Below are 5,144 nucleotides of genomic sequence, written 5' to 3'. Positions count from 1 at the left end.
AAAGCTTTAACTGTGGGCAGCAAGGATACTTCAGAAGAGAGGGCAGTAGGCATGCGGGGGCAGGGGAAAGGGGGAACATGATAATTCTACCTTGGATTTCTGAAATCCATAAAATTCTTTTAGTCTAAAATTTTAAAGTCCTGTCATATGTTATTTGTCTTGCCAGAACGTCTCTGACTAGGCAGTTCAAGGATTATGATCCGTTATTTTATGAATTAGGAATTAAAACCCAGGGATGTGATAAAACTTGCCCAAAATGACAGTCAGAAAGAGAGAGACAGAGATAATGTTAAAACATGGCTGCCAATATAGAACTTTATTAAACTAGAGCCTGATGAATTTTAAATCTGACTATATTACTTTACCTACTAACATAAAAGAATTTATTAAAAACTTCAACTGAATATAAAATTGAATATAAAATTAATGAACTTGAACATAAAATTAATATATTTATAGTATTCCGTTGCATAGCTGTATAAAAATTTGACATCCCTCTTTGTATTAGTTAGGATTTTCCAGAAAAATAGAGCCAACAGAATGTTTGTTTGTCTGTCTATGTATCTATGTATCCATTGAGATTTATTTTAAAGAATCTGTGGATAGTTGGGAAGTCCAAAATCTTCAGGGTAGGCCAGCAGGCTGGAGACCCGGTTTAAGTCCAATATGCTGGCAGAATTTCCTCTTCTTCTGGGGACGTCAGTCTTTTTCTATTAAGACTGTCAACTGATTGGATGAGGTATACCCACATTATGGAGGGTAATCTGCTTTACTCAAAGTTCACTGACTTAGATGTTAATCTCATAAAAAAAATTCCTTCACAGAAACATCTAGAATAACATTTGATCAATTATATTGGTACCATGGCCTAGCCAAGTTGACGCATAAAATTAACCATCCCACTTTTCCTGATGAAAATTTATTTCCACTTTTAATTTTTTTATTGTAGAGAATTTCAAGTATATACAAAAGCAGGCAAATAGGTAGGATGGTAGGATGACTACCTATGTATTAATAACCCAAATTTAATAATTTTCAACACATGGCCCATCGTGTTTCATTTATATCCTCCACACAATTCCACTGCTCAAGTCCTGGGATTATTTTGAAGCACATGCCTATTTCTGCTTTCAAAAGAAATAAATAACAGTATAATAAAATTTTTTGCATGTTCAGAAACATCTTTCATTAAAAAAATCCTTTTATGGGATGCTGGCTCAATTGGTGGTGTGTGTGACTCTTGGTCTCAGGATTGTGAGTTTGAGCCCCACGTTAGGTGTAGAGATTACTTAAAAATAAAATCTTTAAAAAAAAATCCTTTTATAATTGACTCCTGGGAGAGAAATTACTGGGTCAAAATTATGAATGTCATTAAGGCTCTTTTCTTACATGCCAAATTTGTTTCCATAAACGTAGAAATTTAGATGCCCTGTTAATATGTTAGAGTGGGCTTTTTAAATAGGGTTCTTCAGAGCATCATAATTCTCTTTCACTTTTTTCTTCTTATATGGATAGACAAAAAAATTTGCCTCTTGTTTTTACTTGAATGTGTATTATTTAATTACTAGTTAAGGTAAACATCTTTAATCTTACATTACCCTTCTTCCATATTTGTTAAACATTTTGGTTTGGTGTATTGGCTTTCTTTTGTTTTTCACTTTTCACGACCATTTATTTATTGTCATTTTAGTAATTTTCTTACTATGTTACTAAGTTATATAGAATATCTATGTTTTTATTCACTGGTTGATCCTTTCTTTGTGATTTTTTTTTTCCCTATTGGAAGGAGTCTTCTCTCTCTCTCTTTAAAGATTTTATTTATTTATTTGACAGAGAGAGAGCACACATGCAGGGGAAGGGAGAGAAGCAAGTAGACTCTGAGCTAAGCGTGGGGCCTGCTGCGGGGGGCTCAATCCCATGACCAGGAGGTCACTACTGGAGCCGAAATCATGAGTTGGGCGCTCAACCAACTGAGCCACTCAGGTGCCCCAGGAATCTTCTGTTTTAAACTTACCAAGTCCTCACCAATCCAATATAACTTACACTGTTATTTTTTGTTTCTTAAAACACATAATTATTTTTACAACTAAAATTTAATTTTGCATAGGAATGAAGCAAGGATGGAGATTATTATTGCCAAACGAGTAATCATAATATGCATAATCCACATAATAATAATCAATCTCAATAGTTCTCAACTTAGCTATAATTTAGTCTCTCCTGGGAAATAGTCCTTTTTTTCCAATGCTGATAGGTGAAATCATAATTATGGGATTCATAATCATCACAATCTCTTCCAAGGTGGGAGGCAGTGAACCCTAGGATTGGTATTTTTTAGAAAGCTCCCTACAAGATTCTTAATGTGTAACCAAGCTTGAGAATCTGCTTGTTTTGTTTCATGCTGACTTCTTTATATTAAATTCCTAAATATGTATTTTATTTCTGGGATATTTACTTGTTCTATTAATCTTACTCTCTGTTTTTCAATGTCATTTTGTGTGTTAGGCCTTGTAACATATTCAGGCCTAGGACATGCCCCTTCCCCCAAATTTTGTTTTGTTTTTAGAACGAGAGATTACCGCATGTTGAGACGTCACCAGTTCTTTTCCTCATCTTGCTGGAGCCCTAAGTTTCCAAACAAATCTACTGTATGAGCCCTCCTTGAACTTCTCAACTTAGTTCTCTCATTCATACTTAAACACCTTAGGAAAGCTACCTAAACTTTCTCCTCATTTTCTGTTTATTCCCTGAACCACCCCACTCTCTGGCTCCGCTACTGCCTTACAACTATTCTTTTTCTCACCATGAGTGATCTCCATTCTGCCTATATCCACTGGGTGACTTTTCTTACCTCTCACCAGCTTCAGGGTCACTTGTCTGAGTGAGTGATTTGAGATAAACTAACTAGGTTATGGAGGTAAATTCTAGGTAAAGGTGGACAGTTCGGTTATAGACTCAAATGTAGGCAAAAATAAGCAACTTGGGTTTATAGGATGTGAGCAGAACCGTGGGGGCAAGAGTTTCAGGGGTGTGTGGGTGGGCATGAAGCATAGTGGGGATGAGGTGATGGCCATTACTCAAGCGCTAAGCCTGCAGGGTATCTATCAGGGTGCATGTGTGGGGGTCCTTTCCATTTGTAGCAGGACCTCAGTAACCAGACTATAGTGTGAAGTTCTTATCTAATGAAAGAAAATTGATTGAAGCCAGAAGAACAGGAAGAGCCTATCCACCTGTGAGACGTTCAGGACAGGACTCCAGATTTGACAGTGCTTGGGTATTAACTATGAATAACTGGATACCCCTTGTGAAAAATGATCAACTTTATGTCTTCTCAGATTGGGGAGTATGGTAAGAAGAATGGGGAGAAGGAGCTGAGACTATTGCTCTCTTTACTGCCTCCATCAAGATTGGTTCAGGAACTGGGTAAAAATGTAGCCAGCAGATAGGTGGTATCAATGGAACCAGCTAGAAGGCGTTGAGAAATTTAGGACAGGAGGTGAATTAATTAACTAACAAATTAATAATATATCACTATCTAGCATTCTATCTATTTTATACCTTAGTTTACAGCATTATGGTCTTTGATCCATCTTGTTTAAATCTCCCTTCCTCAACATGATTGTCCAATTCAGAGACCGCCTAGCAGGTGTAATACTTAGACTGTCAAATCATATCTAGTTGATATGAAGAGATTTAAAACCCACATTAACTTTATGATTACTTTAACTTCCTCTTCACACACAGGGCTAAATATAGTTAGATCCACAAATATAAATATCATTTTTTTTAAAGATTTTATTTATTTATTGGACAGAGAGAGACATAGTGAGAGCAGGAACACAAGCAGGGGGAGTGGTAGAGGGAGAAGCAGGCTTCCCGCGGAGCAGGGAGCCCAATGCGGGGCTCGATCCCAGGACCCTGGGACCATGACCTGAGCCGAAGGCAGATGCTTAACAACTGAGCCACCCAGGTGCCCCCACAAATATAAATATTTTGATAATAGGTGTTTTGTTTTCTTATTCGGAGTTATAGATGCTTACTGATTGGTACAGCTATGTGACTACCTCCCAGCCTGGGAGATAGGTGAAGGAGGGAGGGAGGAAGGGAGAGAATACTACATATTGATGGTCTGTAATGGGCCTGACACTCTACGAGGTATTTTACATCCAGTATCCTATAGAGCTTTCAACTGCCTGGACAGATAGATATTGTTGTCTTTACTTACAGGTGGAAAAACAGAGGCTCAGAAAAGTGAGAATGACTTATACGCAGTCATGATGAACGGTGGACCTGAGATTCAAATAGAAGTCTGACTCCAAATCTCCTTCTCTTACCACTATCCCATAGGAAATTACAGGCAGGGTAGGGATAGGAATGAAACTGGAGAGTTTCTGGGGCTGCCGTGATAAGGGTCAGAAGATGCCGGTCTGAAGGAACCTTCAGAATTTGAGAGGCAAGGTGGTATAGCTGGTTGAGGGGTCTTGCTGGTTGCCCGGCCCCTTTTCCGATGTGATTCATTTCTTGCTGCTCTCTGTGGTTCTTCACTGCCCTCAGGAGAGAAAGAGGTGTCCTGCTCCCTAAACTAGGAAGAGAAGGCATGGCAAGGTCAGGTGTTATATAAGCCTCTGGATGCTTGATGAATCACCTATCAAACCAGAACTAGAACTCAAACCTCTGACTCTATTATCATAGCACCAGCTCCGTGCTGATTCCACGTCTCCCAACTTCCAGACTGCTCAGCTCTGAAGCACGCTGACCCATTCCTAACGAGGGAATCTGCTGTTTGCTCCTTGCTGTGCAGAATGACGTTCCCAGAAGCGTCTTTTTCGTCTTGCCAGGCGTTTGTTGCTGTTTACCTAGGATTACCTTCTATGTATAGAATCTTTACAGGGACACACCCTGTATTACATAGCACCGAGGTAAACGGCATTTGAGCTGATTTCCTGATTGTGAAATCCCCTGTCCATTTGTCTCTCTGCCTGCCTGGGTCTGGGATTCATTTATCAGAGTATGAGAAAGTGTGTGTGTGTGTGTGTGTGTGTGTTCCTGCAATCTTTCACAAAATGTCTTCCTTCTGTTCTTTTCAGTGTGGCTCCCCTCTCCACAAGAGGGCAGTGTGCTAGGATAGGCTGGAGAAGCGGCAG

This window comes from Phoca vitulina, unplaced genomic scaffold (assembly GCF_004348235.1).
Source record: "Phoca vitulina isolate PV1807 unplaced genomic scaffold, GSC_HSeal_1.0 scaffold64, whole genome shotgun sequence".
NCBI lineage: Eukaryota > Metazoa > Chordata > Mammalia > Carnivora > Phocidae > Phoca > Phoca vitulina.
The sequence above is the reverse complement of the archived record's forward strand: the minus strand, read 5'-3'. Positions refer to the sequence as shown.